General features: G+C 40.3%; 1 long non-coding RNA gene across 1 annotated transcript; it reads right to left on the reverse strand.

Annotated features, from left to right (window-relative positions):
* Window positions 1–14849: 14849 nt before the first annotated feature.
* On the reverse strand, window positions 14850–22120 carry LOC310903608. Its single transcript, XR_014587621.1, has 3 exons — window positions 21327–22120; window positions 20867–20979; window positions 14850–18229 (listed from the first exon to the last, which is right to left on the reverse strand). It is a non-coding gene; the product is annotated as an uncharacterized lncRNA (long non-coding RNA).
* Window positions 22121–23468: the final 1348 nt, after the last annotated feature.

Genomic DNA, 23468 nt, shown 5'->3' on the forward strand with positions numbered 1-23468 from the left:
GGTGCACCTGTGTCTCTCAGAAGGGAGTCTTCTCCTACTACCGACCATCGCCTTTTCTTAGTGGGACTGGTTGTTATGCAGGGAGCAGACCGGGCTGTCTTACCCAGCTCCACATCCCTGCCATGGGTCTTTCCTTTTCAGTCTGCAGGGGGGTGAGGCGGTTATGCAAGGGCACCTCAGGCTTTGGGGAAATCTCTTCCTCCTGCTGGTCCCTGTTGTTGCCAGCTTCCATACTCCAGCGTTATCAGCCCCTCACCCTTCTGTGGGTGGTGGTGAGGGAGTTCTGGGGTGTTTGGCCATGGGCTGTTGTTCCCCTGCAGACTGCGTAGGATCCAGATGCCCAATTCCTCCTCAGCCTCCCTAATGCTATGTGGCCTTCTGACTGTCTTGCCTCCTGCAGCTCGCTGGGCACTTTCAGCAGCCTGCAGTCTGCATGGCAGCCTCACCCCTCAGCAGTTCTGTCTGGGTGGAGGCATCGGCCACCACCGGGGCAGACGGTGCGGACTGCCCAGCCAGAGCTGCAGCCTCTGCCCTGAGACAAGTGCCCACCGTTCTGCCTTAAGGATCAGGAAAGGTGTGTGCCATTGGCCTGTACAGATCTGGGTGTGGGGTTAAGGTATACCTGGTGCCTCCCATTTGGCCTGTGGGATGGTCCTCCTCACAGGGTGCCCTCCCTCGTGGGGTACCCTCATCACAGGGTGCCCTCCCTCATGGGGTGCCCTCCTCACAGGGAGCCTTCCCTCAAGGGGTGGCCTCTTCACAGGGCGTCCTCCCTGCTCGCACTGCCATGCAAACGGCCATGCTCCTGGTCACTCACACTCCCCAGGGGCTGCTTGTGGGGCACTGAGGGGTGGCTGCCATAACTTCTGGCCCCGTCCAGAAGTGATGGCAGCACCCTGCTTTTGAGCGAGCTGCTGTAACCCTGGGCAGTCTCTGCGCTGCCCTGGGGCAGCCCCAGCTCAGGAAACCCCCCTGTAGGCTGTGGACCCTTGCGGTGCTGCAGAACATGTCCCCCAGAGCTGGTCACCTTGGAGAGTGACTCCATCTATTAGCTAAGAGAATTTATTCCATGTCTTCTTCAACAAAACTTTGTTTTTCATTACTATAATTGTTCTCTCTTTGAACATCTTGCCACTACAACTTGCTGACAACCCACTGACTAGGCAGGCATTAATTTCCATTTCAGAATCACCAAATAATGACAGGTTTTGCTCTCTTCTTCTCCCTGTTTAGTCTATAATTAGTTTGTCTGTACCACAACATTTTAAACTTTTCAGATTTCGTTCAAAATCTGAAAGAGGACTGATTACAACTTCTGACACTCTTGCTAACATGTACAACTTCATCTTCAACCATAAGCTTTTGCAAGACAAAATGTTCTACAAAAATTGATAAATGTGAATATAAGAGTAATAAGAACAAGTCAAAAATTTCCCAGCACCTCCAATAGAAAAACAACTTACCAAAAGCAGTCTTCTCACCAAAATGTACCAATCTTCAGGATAGATAAATAAATAAATCAGTTCTAAGTTAGCATTTATGGCCAAAATATCTTCTTCCCTTGCCAGGGTTATTGCTCCTGGTTGTATCCAGCTCTTAGGAATTCTGCTGTCAGTCTACCCCAAGCTTTCTACTGGAGCTGTTCCAAAATGTTTAAATAAGCATTTGGTGAAGCAAGAATATATACCTTTAATACCCTGATTTTATAGTTTCTGTATTCCTCGTAAGGACCATAACTGATACACTGTACATTCAGCTTTTCTCTAATACAACCATTTCACAGAAACCAGAGCCATACAAGCGTAGAAAAGACCCAAAAATTAGAGCACATGTTTAGGATATGGAAATTTTTTAACAGCTGAAACATAACACAGTAAAATCCCCAAAAGTTTGGTTGCATCCCTATGTAGAAGATGAAAAATTTCAAATACACATATTTTGAAGAGATGGGAAAATGGCTACCTGTCCGTTGCTTATAACCAGACAGACAACTACATAGAAACAGTCATAGCCTGCACCTGAAAAGCAACACACACAAACAGGACAAACTTGAGAGAACAAAAACATGGCATCTCCACTCTAGGATCATAGCTCACTTTGTTAAGAAAATATATGTTTGGACCCAGGGACTTGCTCCCCCATTATAGCCTTTCCCATATGATTCATTATTATATATGATCAATAGTTTCCTTATGATCTTTCTTTTACCGTAAACTTTTACCTTTAATCATGTATTGGCACAGAGCATATGGTATGAAATATGAATCAGGCTGTATTTAACATGCACGCAAATATTTGTTTTAGCAAAACACAATGAGCTGCCCCATCTATTGGTGTAAGAGAGAATATTTAAACAAAATTTAAGAGCCATCATAAATGCCAAGAATGGAAGAACTTACAGTCAAAAATATGTGATAATCTCAGTGACTGCCTCTGATTCTTCAAATTGATCCAAACTTTTACTGTCATACAAAATTATGAGAATAGTGGCTTGGTCTGAGGAGAAGAGAGAGGAAAGGGTGGCTTTTGATTGAGGATTTAAGGCCAACAATGATGCTTCCAAGCAAACATTTATAGGAAGGTTTTGGTGATTTGGTCCCAACAAGTAAATATTTGTGCATCTCTGTACTTCATACACAAAGGGATCACAGAATTACATGAATAGAACCAAAGACATTCACAGTGTAGAAAAAGGAGAAGGTAGGCACTGTGCTGAGCAGAAGTGCCCCCCAAAAATAATTAGGGGAAAATATAGCCTTTCTTTCTGGTTCTTCTTCATACGGTGACATCAGGTTTATTTGAAGTATTTTAAAGAAACTACAAGAAAAACTAAGTTAGCTTCAAGTTCTGCTTGTTAACTTGGATTTATTTTTTTTTCCAGATGAAACAAACTTTAATGGATCTTTATTAAAAATAAATAAATAAATAAATAAACTTTCTGGAAAGGTGCCCCTACACTTTTGACAACTGGAAATTCCAAAAGTCTCTCCCTGGCCAATATTTTGCTTCTATTTTTTTTAAGGTTGGGATCAGAGGCATAAAAGGTATTTTAAGATTTGTTCACCCCAAAGTGACAAAAAAAAAAGCCAATACAACAAGGTAGAAAAAGTCAAGTCCGGTGCCACCATACTAAGCTATTTGATAATCTGAGCACTTCAGCAGACCATTCTGTCCAGTGATCACAATCAACTCACATTAAGCTTTGGAAAAATTCTGAGAAATAAATGTCTTTATCCCTAAGACATTTTTCAAAATGAAAAAATTGCCATGTCCTTGGAATGGAGCAGCAGATGTGAACACAAGACAGCTTCACAGAGTAACCAGTGGTAACTTCCCTGTCCTTTCTAAGAAAACAGCAGGATTGGTCTCGGGGCACCAGGAAACATTCAGACTGATGCAGTCATAGACTACTTATTACAGGCTGTTTTAAAAGAAAAAAAATCACTAAGATTGTATTTTATGGATTAAAGCTGCATTATTGTTTATTATTACAAAAAAAAAATAGTCAAGTAAAGTCAGGATATCTACCAGTTGCATCTCAGTTATGAAATCCAATGGCTAGTGATGGTGCTGACCACATTAATTTTCAATATGGTTTCCAGTTCTAATAATAAAATTGGCTACCTTACAAAATGATAGTCTAGAGACTGTTTTGCTGTTATACCAGATAAACTAAATGACTTGAAATAAAAAGGAAGCCCTGCCTAGAGACTGGTAAGAGTGCATGGAAATGAAAATTGCATCCAGGCTTCATACAGCATTTCTTAATCTTTTTCTAGAATACCCAGTTACATACATGACACTTGTATCTTGCCCCTTGCATCATATGGGCAATCCCAGACACGAGCACAGGCTGTGAAAAGAACTCACTGAGAGCAGCCCTGCAGAGAAGGACTTGGGGGTTCTGGTGGGTGAAAAGCTCAACATGAGCCTGCAAGTGCATGCTTGCAGCCCAGAAAGGCAACTGCATCCTGGGCTGCACCAACAGAGATGTGACCAGCAGGTCAAGGGAGGTGACTGTTCCCCTCTTCTCTGCCTTTGTGAGGCCCCACCTGGAGTCCTGCATCCAGGTCTGGGGCCCCCAGCACAAGAAGGATGTGGGGCTGTTAAAGCGGGTCCGAAGGAGGCCACAAGGATGCTCAGAGGACGGAGCAGCTCTCCTACAAAGAAAGGCTGAGAGAGCTGGGGATGTTCGGCCTGCAGAAGAGAAGACTCTGGGGTGACCTCATTGCAGCTTTTCACTACTTGAAGTGGGCTTATAAAAAAGATGGAGAGTAACTCTTTGCTCAGGCAGATAATGACAGGACAAGGGGGAATGATTTTAAAGTGGAAGAGGAGAGATTTAGGTGAAGTGTTAGGAGGAAATTCGTCACTCAGAGGGTGGTGAGGCACTGGCACGGGCTGCCCATAGAAGTTGTGGTTGCCCCATCCCTGGAGGTGTTCAAGACCAGGTTAGATGAGGCCCTGGCCAAACTGATCTAGTGGGTGGAGTCCCTGCCTATGGCAGGGGGGTTGGAACTCGATGGTCCTTGAGGTCCCTTCTGACCCAAGCAATTCTATGCTACTATGATTCTGACTCTATGATTCTATTCCCCTTAAAATCAATTTGGCCTTTGTAAGGTCTTACATTGTATTTACACTCCAAATATCCTCCTCGAGGCAGCCCTAGGGAAACCATGTTTTATTTGGCTATGAGGTTAGAAAATTGGACATATGCTTCTAGGTTTTGATTTCCAGCTAAATTCAGAAAAAAGAAAAAAAAATCATGAACCCAGTCAATCCTCTGTACTGACCCTTGAACTTATAGGCTAGAAAGGTACTAGCAAAGACTAAAAACTTTTTTTTTCCACTATTTATGTATATGTATATTTAATTTGAGTGGGAGAATGAGAGGAATGTTGAGCACTCAACTGACCCTCCACCCCCACTCTGTTTACGTAGTTATGATAAGATTTCTGTTACAAAACAGGACTGACTTACTGACTTCATTTCGTCGTCATAAAGCAATTTCTGAGTTGTATTTTTTTTAAATACAAGTTTATTCCCGTGGAACTTGAAAGTTCTTCAGGGGAAGCTCCTGAAAATAACTTCTCATTTGCAAAATGACCTGCCAAAGATTTAATCTTTCTCTATTTCAATTACTTGTGTTTCATGAGAAAAACTCATCAAATTGTTGTAATTGGTGTTAGCTCAAACCACACATAAATTAAGAAATGAAGGAATAAAGGAATACTTCCATTTACACTGTTTTTTTAATGTAGCATCTATCCACTGAAACAAGCTGCAATCAACTAAAAACAATTAAGTGAAACACTATTATACCTTTGGGGCAAGTATTGCCTCTGAAGTATAAACAGCTTAATATTTTTATTCAGAACACAAAATTTCTCTGTCCTAAATCCCCTCTCTTTATATTCAAGGAGCCAACAGAAAATAGATTTGTAATTACAGTCCTTGGAATCCATGTAGCCAAGCCATTTGCTAATATAATTTTCTAGATGTTGAGTTAGCACAAAGATACCACTGTTCAAGTTTTATCACCGTGTCTTTTAATTCTTCTATGTGCATTTAGCTCTTCCTACCATTTCCAAAATTATACGCTGAGGATTGTTTCATGAGTGGAGAATTAAGATGCCCACACAAATAATAAAGTATCTAATTTTTTCATACTTTTGAAGAGTTTCTTTTTCTTTCCTAATCCATTTACTTTAAGTGGCAATTAAACAATTGCTTTTTCAGTTGATTATCTTTTATTTTTCTTGGAAATCTTCTAAAAATCACAGCCTTTTCCCATAAAGATTTGTTTTTTCTTTTCGTTTTTATTAAGGAATTATTTTACTATTACTGGCCTTACAATATACCAATACATAGTTACAAATAATCTGTTTCCAGCTGCAGTTACTACTTAGAAAGACATCACAGAAATGGAACTACACAAATGAAGTAAGTCATAAAATATAAAATTTTTAACCTCGGATGAAAAATTAGGTTAAAATGGAGTTAGGGTTGGTATTATAAAGCAACAATTTTGTGTGAAAGATGTTACAGAATTACCTTCAAACTAAACATAATAAAATAGAAAAATTTAAAGTCCATTCATAACACAAAATTCACACAGGAAAGGTATAGAAACAGAATACATGTACTCAGCAACTATAATTACTTCTGTGTATAATTACTTCTGTGTTTCTACACATGAGGCACAAACACTACATCCCAAAATTTATAGATACAGGTGAAGCATTTTTCCAAAGTTTCCCCTCTTACCGTATCCCTACAATACACATTTCATAGAATCATAGAATCATAGAATATCCTGAGTTGGAAGGGACCCTTAAGGATCATCAAGTCCAACTCTTGATACCGCACAGGTCTACCCAAAAGTTCAGACCATGTGACTAAGTGCACAGTCCAATCTCTTCTTAAATTCAGACAGGCTCGGTGCAGTGACCACTTCCCTGGGGAGCCTGTTCCAGTGTGCAACCACCCTCTCTGTGAAGAACCCCCTCCTGATGTCGAGCCTAAATTTCCCCTGCCTCAGCTTAACCCCGTTCCCGCGGGTCCTGTCACTGGTGTTAATGGAGAAAAGGTCTCCTGCCTCTCGACACCCCCTTACGAGGAAGTTGTAGACTGTGATGAGGTCTCCCCTCAGCCTCCTCTTCTCCAGGCTGAACAGGCCCAGTGACCTCAGCCGTTCCTCGTACGTCTTCCCCTCCAGGCCTTTCACCATCTTCGTAGCCCTCCTCTGTACACTCTCCAACAGTTTCATGTCCTTTTTATACTGTGGTGCCCAGAACTGCACACAGTACTCGAGGTGAGGCCGCACCAGCGCAGAGTAGAGCGGGACAATCACCTCCCTTGACCTACTAGCGATGCCGTGCTTGATGCACCCCAGGACACGGTTGGCCCTCCTGGCCGCCAGGGCACACTGCTGGCTCATATTCAACTTGCTGTCTACCATGACCCCCAGATCCCTCTCTTCTAGGCTGCTCTCCAGCGTCTCATCGCCCAGTCTGTACGTGCAGCCAGGGTTTCCCCGTCCCAGGTGCAGGACCCGGCACTTGCTCTTATTGAACTTCATGCGGTTGATGATCGCCCAGCTCTCCAACCTATCCAGATCCCTCTGCAAGGCCTTTCCACCCTCATTCGAGTCCACAACTCCTCCAAGTTTGGTGTCATCAGCAAACTTGCTCAAAATACCTTCTATTCCTACATCCAGATCGTTTATAAAAATATTGAAAAGTACCGGCCCTAAAATGGAGCCTTGAGGGACCCCACTGGTGACCGCCCGCCAGCCTGACGCAGCCCCATTTACCATAACCCTTTGGGCCCTGCCCGTTAGCCAATTGCTCACCCATCGTATGATGTTTTTATTTAGCTGTATGGTGGACATTTTGTCCAGTAGGATCCTATGGGAAACCGTGTCAAAAGCCTTGCTGAAGTCCAAAAAAATCACATCAGCTGGTTTCCCTTGGTCCATCATACGGGTGATCTTATCATAAAAGGAAATCAGGTTAGTTAGGCAGGACCTACCCTTCACAAACCCATGCTGGCTGGGACCAATGACTGCTTTGTCCCCCAGGTGAGCCTCAATAAGTTCGAGAACCATCTTCTCCATGATTTTACCAGGCACTGACGTGAGACTGACAGGCCTGTAATTGCTAGGGTCTTCTTTCTGACCCTTCTTGTAAATCGGCACAACATTTGCCAGCTTCCAGTCTACCGGGACCTCTCACATTTGAGGTTCTTTTGGTGGACAGACTTCATTCTTCCCATTATTCCTGGAAACGTGACATAAAGAAGAATATTTCTGGGAGAATTTTATAGATCACAGAAAACAGTTTTTGGTTTATAAAGAATTATAGCTAAAAAGCAACCTAAAAAATGATTTAAAAAACGTAGATCAAGCAAACGGCTGCCATAAACTGATCAGAACATTTGAACAGTATCTTTCTTGCTCCAGGAAAAAAAAAAAAAAAAAAAAAGGCCTAATACCAGGAAATTAATTTCATGAAGGACTTTCTTTTTAATAAATCTGTACAAACAAATAATGGGCTTTGTAATAAATACGTGGAAAATTATATTAACTCTGAAAGAGGCAACCCGCAGTGCTGACCATAATACACTCTTTCACCCACAGAAAACAGAACCAGAACAGAATCAGAATGACTGCAGCACAGTGCACCAGCAACATGTCGGCAGCATCAACCATACGATGAACAAGGTCTATCCAAACTTAAGCAACCAAAAGGAAAAAAAAAAAAGTCAAGAGACAATGTTAATTTCTGCTAATTGCTGAGGATGAGATCACATAGTCAGTCTAGTGGGACCTCTACTATGAAAAACTTAAGAAGTTTCATATAAAAATGTCATCTTCTGAGAGGTAAAAACCAAAATATTGCTCTTTTCTGCTATCACATAAAACAATGAAACGGAGGGCTTTTCCAGGAGACTGTTTGGAAATGTCATGTTGAATCACGTCAATAGACGATTTAAATATGATTATTAGTAAGGAAAGTTCATTCTTAACTTTTTCCATTAATGACTCCAAATCTCAGTCTAACAGTGAAGTCACAAACAACTACCCAGTATTCACCTAAGTACTTCCAAGTAAGTTCCATCAGTTTCAATTAAGCAAACAAGAAGTGTACAGATGAAGAAGCAAACATGAAAGTTTTACTTGCTATATGCTCATGAAGATGTTATTGATAGGTTACATAGATATCATATATATATATCCACTGGCAAAAAGATGAGATGTAAAAAAATTATACAGTTAAAAATGATTTCTAATTTCAGACAACTACAAATAGACTAACAGCAGGTGAAACAAATTTTGTTCCCATTCATTGTGCTTTACAAATGTAAATGTCATTTGGCATGAAAGAATTCACACTGAAATCAAAGGAGGAGTAAGGACAGCTGTAGTGAAACTGCTGCTCTGTAACACCCAGGGACAGCCCTGGATTGGAGTTTTGAGAAGAAAATCATCTCACTTCTCTAGACTTCATTCAAAATCAATTTCTGCCTGTCTACAAAGGCCATGTTAATTTCCTGATAAAATTTCAGAAGGAAAACATTATCAAAACTAATAGGAATACTTTTCTTCCAAAGCATGCTTGAAATCCTGTGTGTTTATGTATTGACCACTCAGGCTTCATTGCAGCATGGTAGATAGCATTTGTTCCTCCTTCAGCAGTAGTTCTAGTAAATGTGTTAGTGTTTCTCATTTTACCTTATAAATGACTTGTCAGGTTAGGTTACAAAAAACTTGTTTAACTATATGATAGCAAAAGGGTAGCTGATGAAGAGGCGTGAAAAAGTCTATTATAAAATATTTGACGCAACTAAATTTAATTCATCTGTCCCTTAACGTTTTCTTGTTCACATTTCTCACTGTCCTGAGAAGTGTTTCACAAGTCCAAGTCCCCATCTTGTTAGTCCAACAAGGCTGTAACTGGGGAACCTCCAGTGCTTCCCAGACAGCTCTCCTGTGCCATAATCCCTTTCTGGCTTTTGCAACACAGGCCCTTGGGCCTTCCAGCTCTAACTTCTCTCTTAGCTTTAAACATAGCTATTAAACATGAGCTATTCCTTAATACAGCTGAATTCAAGTTATTTATTCCTTTTGATTTTGGACCACTTATCTTTTTTTCTTCTTGGGGTGTTATGTGTTTTTAATCAATGCAGGCTGAACAAGATCCATCAATAATCACAACTGTTGTCAAGAAGATTACAGAAATAATGTTGGTGCTTCTGTTCTTCTTTTCTGACACTGTATTTCTAGCTTCAACACTTTTGACAGCAAAACCTTCAGCAAAAAAAATCTTACACTCGTCTTGCTGGATTCCCTTTTGTTACCTACTACCTGTTCTATATTCATTTATTTTACTGCATTATAAGTTTAAGCCATTTGAAACAATTCATACTAATTTGATAGAATACTTCCAAACAAAGAATTTGCTACTAAGACCAGCTTTTGATATCTTTTACCAAAGGCTATGGTAATATATCTGCCCGTCCCCCCCACGCCCCAACCCAAAAAAAAAAAAAAAAAAAAAAGTTGTTGCTGGGGTATTGGCACCTGATTCAGAGAACATGTGTGGATGTAGCTACAACCATCTTCCACCCACTTGGAGCAAAGGTTACAGGAGGCAAGGCAGCACTGAGGTCAGAGAACACATTTCTGGCTGCAGTGAATATGCACTTTTTTTCCCCCTCTCTTTTCCCCTTGATTTACCATTTCCCCTCTCTTTTCCCTCTTGATTTACCAGTGCTAGACAAGGACTGTGCAGTTCTGTGTTCCCTTCAGATGGGCTCTTTTGTTGCTTATGGTCCGTGCCGCATCTCAAAGGCTTCCTTGCTTTAGTTCCTAGCTGCCAGAACAAAGTGCAATAACATGTACGTATCGGTACATTGGTGATGCGGAAATGTCTTGTAGGGGTATTGGTACCTCTTCCAGCATGCAAGCATAATAAGGGAAACAGATAAAAAGACGATATATTCAAGGGGTCTTTTATATATAAAAAGCTCTGCATCAGCTCTCCAGATCATATCAGTCCCCTGATGTTTTACCCAAGGTGAGTAGGCTGGCTGGGCAGCATTTCTGAGATGAGCAGCCAATGCTTGGAAATCTTTGAGCCACAGCCCTGATCAAATGGGTCCTATTCACACGGAAAAAGTGGCTTTAATCACTCATCGTCTCCCAAAGAATGTCTCAAATTTCCTTAGGAGCTCCTGGTTGAATTTTCTGAAATGTCAGCCAGAGGGACGTTTGCTATTAAAAAATAGGATTAAGATAAATGTGTTTCTCCTAATAATTTTATTCTGTATCAGGTTTCATTTCTTGAAATTCTGATCTCCACTGAACTTCTCACAAGAGAGCTGGTAGAATAGTCTTCTTGGTGGACTTAAGATTGTTTCTCAGTCTAAATTTCAGTCAGTTTTACAGATTAACTTTTGCTTTTTTCTTAATATCCTAACACAGCTTTGGTAATGAAGACAATTGGGTTTTCTAGGTATTTGTACAGAAGTCCTGCACTATACCTGTAAAAAGGAAAATTCCTGTTCTGACTAGCCTTTTTCAGTTGAATAGTAACTGAAAAATTATCCAGTGTTGTAGGAATTTGCACTAAATCTTTGCACAAATTTATTTGATTTTTAGCAATCCTTCTTGTTTTAATCCTTGTTCAAAGGCAGAATGTGCCCTGCCAAACCATACTCTGGTGGGTTTTAATAATTTTTCTTACCCCGGGAATGAATTGTTCCAGAATTGCAGCTATTTGGGTCTGAAACTCGATTTACAAGAACTAGGAAGAGAGGGACTGTGGGAGAAGGCATGAATAAAGCAGAGTAATGAATTCAATATTCATCTCCCTGCCTAAGATAGAAGGATTTATACTTTAATCCTTTTCCTGAAATACAGCAAATCCCATTTTAGTAAGGCTGAATGACTCCAATGATATTTTTCAGCGAGGAAAAGTTGTGAAGTGTATTTAATGCAACTCTGGTTGTAAACCTGTTCTCCGTAATATGTATTTTTAAACTGTCATACTACAGATATTTAACACCATATTCACAAAATGGTATGTTGTTTTATTTATTTATTTATTTATTTCTCCATTAAATGTTAGAGAACCTCTGTCTGCAATGAAAATTGTTACTGCAGCTGCTGTTTGCAGGGGCCACTACCTGTAGGTGTTTGTCCTCTCTGAGGGACACGTGTACCTGGTGGGTTCCCCATGTAGAACCATCTGCTGTGTCCTTCAAAGCTTTGGTGACCTGTAGATAGCCCACCTGCACAGAAACATTCTACTCTCATAACTCATATATACTTAATCTAGTCTCATATTTTCTGGAAATGTAACTTAGAACCTCATTGCTCTTCATTTCATTAATCATTGCTCCATGACTCTTTTCTTTCCTTATGGTCTAGGTGTATACTATCCCCCCCGCACCGCCTCTGCCCCCCCTCCCCCCCCCCCTTCTGGACTGTGATTCTTTGGTTTATGTATGTATACACACCACATATTTATCACATGTGGGAAAGAATCTACAGCCCAGAAGCAGCTGCTAGTGGAAACAATGCAAGCATCTTTACTTTGTCTAGAAATACCATTGATAAAACAGCATGCTGAAAAATATCCAGCAACATGCTGTTCAGCCCAGAAAGCCAACCACATGCTGGGCTGCACCAAAAGCAGTGCAGCCAGCAGGGCACGGGGGGGGATTGTCCCCTTCTGCTCTGCTCTCGTCAGACCCCACCTGGAGCACTGTGTTCATCCCTGGGGCCCTCAGCAGAAGAAGGACATGGAAGTATTAGAACAAATCCAGAGGAGGGCCACAGAGATGATCCAGGGGCTGGAGCACCTCTCCTATGAAGACATGCTGAGGGATTTGGGGTTGTTCAGCGTGGAGAAGGGAAGGCTCCAGGGAGACCTCACAGCAGCCTTCCAGTGTTTAAAGGGGGCTACAGGAAAGCTGCGGAGGGACTCATTGTCAGGGAGTGCAGTGATAGGACAAGGAGTAATGGCATTAAACTAAAAGAGGGGAGAGTTAGGATAGCTATTAGGAAGACATTCTTTACTCAGAGGGTGGTGAGGCACTGGCACAGGCTGCCGAGAGAAGTTGTGGATGCCCCATCCCTGAAGGTGTTCAAGGACAAGGTGGATAGGCCCCTGGGAAACCTGGTCTAATGGAAGGTGTCCCTGCCCACTGCATGGGAGGTGGCATTAGATGATTTTTAAGGTTCCTTCCAACCCCAACCATTCTATGATTCTGTGCTCTTTAAAACCTGTTAATGGTCACCACCTGGTTGGTTCACACTACACTCTTTTGAAAATTTTGAGATACTTTACATAATTCCTCTAATTCCAGGAAGTCAAATCCCCTTTCTCTGAAAATGAATCAACAGTGTTTGGTCAGCCATCATTGTTTCCAGCCAAAACATTCGCGAAAGGAAATTGCAGCAGCCAAGATAACCAAGCATTGAGTTATAAGGGTGGATATTTTGACACCTTAAATTTTACCACAGAAATTTGTTCTGCTTGAATGAATCAGTAAGCTGGAAAGAAACAAAATGAGTAAAAAAAAAAATACTACAATAGGCTGTGATTCATGCTTTTGCTGCCAAGTGGCTACATGCATTCACACCATTCTAAAGGACACACTGTTAAATGGAAGACTGTAGAAGAAGAAACCCAGACTAGCATATGCATCAGCAAATGACCACGACACATCCACTGGGTTTCAGAGCTCCATTCACTAAAGAGGTGCTCTGAGACCATAATGATGAATCCGATAGGAAAATAAGAGGACAAAGTAAGAAAGAATAGCTGAAGAAGTCATCTTCTGGCCACAGGAATCTTCTCCTAGACATTAGGCAACATGTTTTATTCCTCAGGATAATGTTAAACACAGTGAATAACACGGTCTAGAGATTTTTCAAGCCCCATTTGACATCTGAAATGGTAAATCCTTTCATTTCAAGCCTGGAATAGAGTACAGGTACACATTGACTTACCACCATTTGTGTTGGCCAGCAAGATGCAAGGAAGTGAGGAAGCATGCTGTAGGTACAGATGGTAGCTAACTAATAGCACCTAGGTCTGAAGTGAAAGGATTTACCATTTTTCCTATTCATACCAACGATATTGTAGTAGGGAAGGAGAGTTTAGAGAATTGTTTTTGCTGGAAAAAAGCAGGCAGTCTGAACATACTTTGCTTATACCATTTTGAACCTACGTGCCTATTTGTGCAGCTGAAGCTGATTGTTTAGAATAAGAAAATGAAAATGTGGATCACACCTTTACTACACGAAGCATTAAAAACAACAGCCATCAGCCAGCTCTTGCAAACATCCATCTTGCCAAAACATCCAAGGTAATTGCATCAATCCCTGGCTCCACATAAACAAGTTGAGGATTGGTGGCAGTGTGGTCTGATGACCAGAAAGAATTACTTTACTTATGAGACAGTGCCTCTAAATCTATGAACTGCAGTCACATCTCCCGTAAATCAGCATAATTTCACTGATCTCATCAAAATTCCACCTATTTTGGGCTGAGTTTGGCCTGTAATTCAGGTTCATGCAGCACAGGGAGATGCAGCACTTGTAGTTTAAGCACCACACCGGAGGTTGCCTTCTGGATACACATCACATCCTTACGTGCATCCCTCCTGCTTTCCAGCACCTCTCAGAGAAGGTCAGCCCTCAAATGCCAGCCCTCAAATGCCAATGAAAAGAAAGTCAATACAGAACAGGGTTGAGCCAAACATTAACAGCCTGTATACAACGTAGCACAACTTCCACTCTCCTTCAGCTTCCCCCAAGAAACAAAATGTAAAATAACTTTGGGGTAAGGGGAAAACTAAGAAAATGCCCAGAATTTTGGTTTGGTTGACAGTTATTTTCACTTAGGGGGGGAAAGAACTAAGAAGTTTCAAAAGGATTTGGACATCTGTAACTGAGAAGTTGCACTTCAAACATACCAAAGTCATTAAGAAAAAATTTAAAATGAGCTAAAATTAAAAATGAAAATATTACCCAAAGACATCAATTTCAAAATTAAATAAGACATCTTAGTGCAGTACTAAGCTAAGCCAAAATAACTTTATGTACTCATTTCAACAAAAAGCACTGAAAATGTTATTTTGATAAAAAAAAAAATACTTTTTTTCCACGTTTCAATTATCTTGCTGAACCACATCTCTCTTCTACCCAACTTTATAGAAAAAGGTCATGTGAAGTCCACACAGCATACAGATGAGAGCAACTAATGGTGCAAACACAGATTGGATCAGGATTTTTACAGGGTTTTTACAGCAAATAAAATCAATGTTGTTTCAGTTCTAGAAGTTCGAACTTAGTTTAGTAGAAGGGGAAGAGAAAAAGAGAAAAAGAGAATTACATTTCCTTGTTTTAGAAAATTATATGTTCATAGCCTTTCTTCACGTATCTGGCATGCAAGTCTGGCATGCAAGACTGGATTCATAACTAAGATGGATTGCGTTTTGTTTTCTGAAGATATTCAATTTTACACATACTCAGCAACCTATGAGATTAAACTTGTCTTGGAAAAAAGAAAAATGCAAAAGGTGTTTTCAGGTCATGAGTGCTTCTTTTATTTCAGACAAGAAAGTCATAGCAGCTCAGTAAGATGACAAACAAAAATAGAAATCACTATTCTTCCTTGCATTGGATTCCTAAAACACTATGATGACGCTTCACAAGCAAGCAAAGCAGAAATTTTGTTATTGTAGTACTCGTTGGCTATAAGCATAAAATTGTATCAAAGCCTTTTATTGATAATCGGTGATAACTGGCCCAATGTTCACATACAAGAATTATAGCATTGTTTCCAATTTTCTTATCTGAGAGTAATTCTTCCCTGTGGAGTTTGTAATAGTTCAGGCAATTTTAAATCCCTCAGAAAAATCAGCCAGAAGAGGAGGAAGGTCCTGAAGATGTGGCCCTTGCCCCTGCTCATCCCCACGTTCTCCATTACTGACTGCAGCGTGAGGCATCGCTGTGAGGCAGATGAGCCACGCAGACGTGACTGGACGGTGATGTGCTCTAGGTACTCATATTTTTGAGCAGCGGCAGGCGTGCGGTATAGAACAGCAAAGAAAAATAGTTCTGGCATTTGACATTTTGAGGAGCAGGGAGGAAGGACTGTGGTTTAACGGAATCCCTCCCACCCCTTCTACAGCAGCCCCCCGTGGTCTGACACCGAGCCTGTTTTCCTGCAGTCTGGATATCAGCACAGGAGACGTGAGCGCCAGACTGTTTCACAGTTTTGCTTAGCAATTATCTTTTATCTTTCAACAACATGCTGTACCCTACGCCTTCACAGTCAAGAGCTTTCCTGACACAGGCATTTTGTGAAGCAGGTCTATCCCACTCAGTTTGGGGTTTCCTGTCTTTTTTTTTCTTTTTTTTTTGGGGGGGGTGTGTGTATTTGTATTGGAACAACCTGTTGAAATATGCAAGCGTATTCAGCAAAAGCCTTAAACTGGAGAAGATGGCCAGTTCTGCTGCCTTCATCTACTTGTTTTCTTGCTGTAGCAGAGAGAAGCCAAAACACAGGGCTGGAAGGAGTTCAGACTTAAACCACTGGAACATGGTAACAAGTTTTTCCATTACTAGATAGGGTTTTATCTATCAATTTGGAAAAATATTCTCAAACCATACCAGTGAGGTTAGGGGAAGGTCACTGAAAATGAGATAAAGCTTCCATCCAACAAATCCCCGAGTCCAAACTATTGCATTTTTTGAAATTCTAAAGATGGAAAAAAAATACAGGAAAGGATAGTGACGACAATCTTCAGTAACAGCTGTGGGACACATTTAACTTGGAGAGAAGTAATGCAGAGGATGCTTTAAGCCATCTTCGTGGTCCCCACGGCCCAGGCCAGATGTGCCCATTCAGTCACGTAACATAACTCACAACATCCTGCTATAATTTAAGCCAGTTATGTATGACCCTGGGGGCTGCTGAAGATTATTACAAGTAGCAGGTGTTCCCTTGCAGCATCTCTCTCTGTACCTGTTGCCAAATGGAAAGAGAATGGAGGAGGAAGATGATGTCTTTTTAGAGCATTTAATCTATTTTCAATTGCTTGTAAAACTGTGATTCTTTGTTTCATTTGGAAAGAGCAAGATATATTCATTTCACCTTAAACCTTCATTTCTCTTTCATCCTCCTTTGGGGTACTTGCATCATCTGCACAGTATTTCCTCTTTATTTACCTCTCACTTGATATTTAGAAACCTCATTACTTGTCAGAACTACTTCTCTGCAACATAATTTTATTGACTTTTTTTTTTCTTGAGGAAAAAATATAGTACTGCCTGAGATGTTTCAGATAAGCCAGAAGTTTATACACTTTCCTCTCTCAGTCTAATTTCTTTAGTAAATCATTTCCAGGCTCTCAACACACTTGATCCAAGTGATGCTGATACCTTCTTTAGGGCTGATATGCTTTTCAGAAAATCATAACTATGAAAGTAGCCAAAGTCTGGTTTGACCCTTTCCTTTTGCTACTGTGAGATGTGCAATAAAAGAACATTGCTACACTAAAACCTCACCTCACTGGGTTTCTCCATTCAGAGCACCCCAGCATGACTGTACCATGTTTTGCCTATTGACCTTCTCTTTCGCACACCAAAATGCACATTAGTATCCTGGTGAGATTTCTCTGAAGATCTTTACTCTACTTTGAATATCTTGGAAGTCAGTTATACCTCATGAACCATGAATTATTGTTTATAGTAACAACAATGATATGAGGGGTTAAGCAAGTTCCTCTCTCATCTAGGAACCGATGACTATGAACTTGTAATTCACCCATTCAATCTCGGACTGGGATTTCTCCAGGGAGACTACCAGAGTTAGGTGGCCAGATCCATGGCTATAGATTGGTACTCACTACCAATATTATATACACATCTTCTGATCTTTGATAAGTCCTGTCCCAGCTGTCATTTCACAAGCAAATTCCTATTGCTTATGTTATAGGCTTTAGGTTCTTGATTTGCTTATGCTCCACTCTCTTATCTATTTGTGTTATGAGCTCTTTGGGACAAAAGCAGCTCCAATGAGAGATGTGGAGATCTGATTCAACCTGGCAAGACCAAAGCCACAAAAAGATGAGCAAATAGAATTCTTGTGATATACATCCTGTTTTTTTTTCTCTCAGCTTTAAAAGCAATTTATTTTGCTAAAGGTCTTCAGTAGTGAATCAGGAAACTATTGTGGTAAGTGCCTGTGAAAAGTAAAGCCCTCCAGACTCTTTCCACCCTGCCAGATAACAACACTTAGGGTGATTAGCCAAACAATTATTGATAAAATGATAATGACCATTGTAACATTTCTCAGTATTTGAGTGGATGCACTGTACTGCAACTGATAACAGAAGACATTTATGCATTTCTAAAACCTCTTCAGGAAGTCATGTTAGAAGAACCTCTGTCAGATATTGACAGATCCACTTATCTATAAAAAATTCTTGTTATGTACCTGAGATTTTTAAAGACATTAAGTAACCAATGATATGCTCAGAAATTTACTTCAAATCACTGTCTTTCCCTGAATCCAGCATGTAACCACTCGTCTAAGTTAAATGTCTTGATATCTTCTGCAGAACAGGCTGCTGCAGTGGAACATGGGAAGATTTCTGAGCCGAGGAACATGCAGCTCTCACCAATTCCATTGTTCAGCAAATAGACCTTTGTAAGAGACATAGACAAATATTAACTCTCACATAGAAAAGCTAACTCCATAGCCAGTGAAAAGAAAGTAGCTCTTTTTACATATAAGGTTTTAGAACATAAGACATAATTTTGGCTAGGTGCTACAGTACTGGTATAGAAAAGATCCAAACCAAGCCCTCAGAGGCTTCTGGAAAAGAGCCTTCAGCACAGGCATGTTAACATCAGAAAGTAGGCGAGAATCAGAGCCAACACAAGTATGATTTTAAAAATGTATTACTTAAAATAACAGGGAAAGCGAAAGCCCCAGGACACACAGAAAACTATTTCTTTCCCTTAAATTTGGAATCTGCCAGACTATAATACTGTTGGGCTAAATGCCATTATTAACACCATGCCAGACTAGACAAGAATCCTCCTCCTCAGGCAATGATCGGCAGCTTTAACAAAGGAATTTTTCCAAAGTTAAATGAGGTAATATAAATACCCAAGGAAAGGCCAGGGGACTATTTATAGCCCCTTCATATCTCTTTAATTTCGTGAATCCAACATACCTGTCAGTCAAGTAAGTCAATTAATCCATTATTTCCACTGTACCTGAGCAAAGGCAAATAAAATGCTGAGGTGACTTGGACTGATCAAAATCTTAGTGTTACCTCTTGATCAATCACTGTACTTTGTACCAAGTACCAAGCATTCTGACTTTCCAAAGCAAAACCTATTTATGAATTTCACTTTTTTTGTTGTTGTTGTTTAGATTAAAACTAATATATTTACACTAGACAGCATCCAGCTCATCTGACTGCTGTGTCAGTTTCTCATTCTAACTGAAACAACCTCTTGTGCTCCACCATTTTAAGAATAAATTCTCAAAATTGTCATCTCCTAAAACAAACTTGCCTTATAGTGGATGTTATTACAAAAAAAGGAAGTGTTTCATACCCATGAAAAGAAGCCAGGAAAAGAAATATTCAAGACCATTTTGAAGATATCCAGAAGTCAGAAGCAATGAGAAGCAGTTCGCCCTGAGAAAGCCCATAAGAAGTTTTCACTCAGGAAAAGAGCAGAGCCCCAGTGCAGTGACTAGAACATGAAAATAATTTTGTCTGCAGCAAAAATAACAGCTCAAAGTGGAGATGACAGGGTTCAGCTGCCTAGACTAGCAGTAGAGGGCTGACAGGGTGCTGAAACCAGGCAGACAGGGAGACCAGACGACAAGCTCAAGAGCTGCCATCACAACAAGTCCACAAAGAAGTTTAGAGATGCCTGGAATGTAAAATTCACTCACTCAACCTGCACTAATTTCACAGCACAACAGCAGAGAATCTAAGAAAACAGAAAAATGGCTGGTACTTGACATGACAGATTTAAAACGGCATCCAGAAGAGGGGGGTGCTTATTTGAACTAAGAAAAAGGAGTAGTTTGGACATGATGATTCTGCATGCTGTTCACAGAAAGCCTTGTGGAGCATGCTGGGTTGGAATGCTGCATGCGCTATTTTTCTGTTTCTTTTTGTAGAAAGAGAGGTGTAAGCACCAGCACCATGATGCTAGCACAGATGATGCCTCTCTATGCTCCTGGTTGCCAGAATTCGCTGGCCCAAGCCAGTGCTGTGCTTTCTGACTGGTAAGCTATGCTCTTCCAGTCAAAGAGGAATCAGATTTGTTTAATCAATCACAAGCACACAAAAATGAAATTTAAATTCCAGAATACCTCGAGAAAAGTGGGCACAAAGGACCCAAAAGTTCAAAACTTCTTTGCAAAGTTTGATCATGGAACAAGCATGAAAAAAGCACAGTATGTTCAGAAAATTCACTGTACCAGAAGGCAAATATTGACTGAAAAAGTCATTTCAACTCATTAAGCTTTTACTGTAATTTTTCAATTCCTCCAAAGAAACAAAATCAACTTAAGAACTCATATTCTGCCATATGTAAATGTGCATGGGACAGAACATGTACAGGTGATGTGTATATATGTCTCACATATAGACATACGGGACAAAATAAAACACACATATATGAGCCAGACATTCTTTAGCAAAAAGCTGACATAGAAAAAGTACAACACAGCCAGAATTTTTTAAACACTCAGAGGACATTTTCCAGGACTCTTGTTCAGGAAACAAAACTACAAGCTTATCCACTTAAAACACTTAGGCGGAAGTATGTATTGAGAAACAATAAATGTGAAACCCAAATTATTCCACCCCCACATTTTTTTACTGTCATTTTCCAGAGTTTAACAACATTATACTTCTGTGCTTTTGTTTCTAAGACATGGACAGTGCAGCAAACCACCAAGAAATATCTTTGCTGGACATAATAAGTACTTGACTTCCATCTGAGGAGTGGCTTAGCATAATTAAACTCTTCCATGACGCAGGGGAACAGACCTGACGACCCACGGAGGGTTCCAAGGCTTCCTTCCAAACATGCTTCTGTGATTATATGCTGATTAAATACCTGTGTGCACAGCCAGATTATTTCCCCATTTTGTTCAAAATGCATGGGTCAGACTTGGATCTGGATCACTTTATGACATGCAGCATTGTATCAGGACCTACGAATAACTGCCCGCCTCCTTTGTATGTCTGCCCCAGACATTCCTGCTTCCCCTCCCCACCCCATCCTCCTCCTTTTATTATCATTTACCCTCTCCATGGCCTTGTCCACAAACCTTCACCAAGCCCCTGCATGCAGACAGCCAGCACAAGTGGTCTGACATTCCCGTGGTGTATTCTCCAAAGATCTGCCAAAAAGATGCCCTTGATAAATTTAAAAAAAAAAAAAAAAGAAAAGAAAAAAAAAAAAGAAAAAGAAAAAAGAAAAAGAAAAAAAAAAAAAAGATTATCACAGGCAATCAGGAGCTGACCAGAAAAGATCTGAGCCAGGTTTCACTGCTATCCATGACATTAAACTTTAAATAAACTTTGGAAGAGTAACTAGTCATTAGAGAGAAATCAGAGACAGAGCTTAAGGAGGCAAGCCAGCAGCACACTTCCCTCTCTGTTAGAAATGGTTTGCTTGCATTTTCTTCCAGGCAGGCCAGAAGGAGAGAGGTCTGAAATGGCTTCTTTGGGGCCTCAGCAACATTGCTCAGCAGAGGACTCACCGTACAGCCACTGTAGCTCCCTTCCAGTAGACCCAAGCATACTCTTGTTCCTAGAAACACTAGCTAAACCGAGGGGAGCCTAGTCGCCTGGCCCTAGGACATAAATGCTTCTGGTGCAATCTCTTCAGATCAGGAACTGTAACATCCTGTATTCAGACATCCACGTAATACCTGCAGCTAACTGTCATCTTAACAATTGTCTGTGTGTTAAATCAATAGCTACATGAGATTACCTGCATTGCTTGCACTCTCTTAGGGGATAAAAACAGTTTCTGTTTGCTTTTAAAATCTCCTCTAAACCATGTGTGGAGCAGTGGTTAATCCTTGGGAAATAAAACAAATACATGTAAGTTGCCTGCACATGGCTGCTGAAAGCTTTTGAATAGCAGGGTGACTTATGGGTGAGTTTACTCAATTTGGTTTCGAACCAACCCTCTTCTCCATCAAAATATTTTAAATTTGTTATACACATTCACAACAGATTCCTGTAATGCATCTTTTACACCTAGCCCATGGCTAATACAGTGGTACTCCCAAGCTCGTAATATCCTATGTGATACCATACTGATCATATTAAGAGTCAGTACAAAGGACATACATCACCGTTTTGGAAAACCACCATTTTTGGAGAAAGATCTCTAGAACAATTCAGTAACAGAACTCCTTCATCTAACTCCAGACTGCCATTCATTCAGTTTTAGCAAGCGAAGGCTACCACTACTAATGACAGACACAGAAAAGTCTCATTACCTAGCAACAAATTAGTATAGAGAATATAGGTGCGCCATTGAAAACTCCCAGTCTCATCCTTTATCCATTGTTCTGGTGAAAGAATTTGCTGCCAATGCACACCAAAATTGCAGAACCTAGGAGCTGAGGGAAGCATCTCTACGCCTTAGGTAAGAGTGCTCCCTGCTGGCTACAGGACTGAAAGAGAACGATCTGAAGTGAAGTAACCTCCTTTGTCTAGATGCAAATTCAGAAAATTGTGCATCATAATCTTAAGCATAAAATTATATATATATATGTACATGAATGATACCCTGTTTGCATATGGGTGTGGGTATTTCAACATATCAGAACCTCTCGCCTCACATCCAAAACATGGGAGAGATAAAACACTGTTTATGGAGGAAAAAAGAATATCAGAACAGAGGCATAAGCAATGTCAGCTGAACATTCATATCGATATGTTTCCAAAAGCACTAGCTGCACCATACTTTCTGCAAACATTTAGCTAATAAGCTACCATTCATATAAATTTCACGATGAGTGGAATACTAAACATTATCAAACTAATTTATTTTGATTCTGTAGAAAAAAACAGTCATGCTTCAGCAAGCAATTGGACCAATTAAAAGAACACAGAGAATGATTAATGGCAGTGGTTTGTTTTATCAACAGGCTTGAAACACAGGAATTCAGATTATTTTGCAGTTAGACATAGACGTACTGCTCAAAAGCACTTCCACCTGTCACACACATTCCATAAGCAAAAGAATGCTTATTTTAGTAAAGTTTCCCATTTCTCGATATGATAAAATGAGATTTTTATGCAACCAGTAAATTCATTTTGCACCTCTGCTTGAAAAGCGTTTAGATGATTAAGTAAACTACAGTACACACAGTTCAGGGGTAGTTTACAAATACAACTGAGGAAGTAACTAAATATGGTGCAACCCACACAATTCTCACCTCACTTTCCATGTGAAAGCATATAGAAACTATATACAGCATTCTCATAACTACTCTACAGACTTTATTTCCCAAAGTATCTTCCATAATCACAGGCAAGTAGTTCATGTAATTGCTTTCATACAGACACAACCATTGCTGCCATCAACAACCCGCAGTGTGCAGGTATCAGGATGAAGTGGGAGGGTTTTGGTTCACAGGCACATCTCTGAAAACATTCCCTGTGTTCAGCCAGAAAATGACTGCATAAAACAAATTTAACACAATAAATACAGATGTGATAGATTCTATCTCTGAACGTTTCAGATGGATATGCAAATATTTTATGATTTTTTTTTAAATATCATGTTTCATCTTTTAAAATGTAAGACAGCAAAACTTAATAATGTACCAAAGTACACACTAATGGTTTCCCTCTCAGTCACATCTTCCAAATGGAAAGAGATC

This window comes from Anser anser, assembly GCF_964211835.1.
Source record: "Anser anser genome assembly, chromosome: 8".
Lineage (NCBI taxonomy): Eukaryota > Metazoa > Chordata > Aves > Anseriformes > Anatidae > Anser > Anser anser.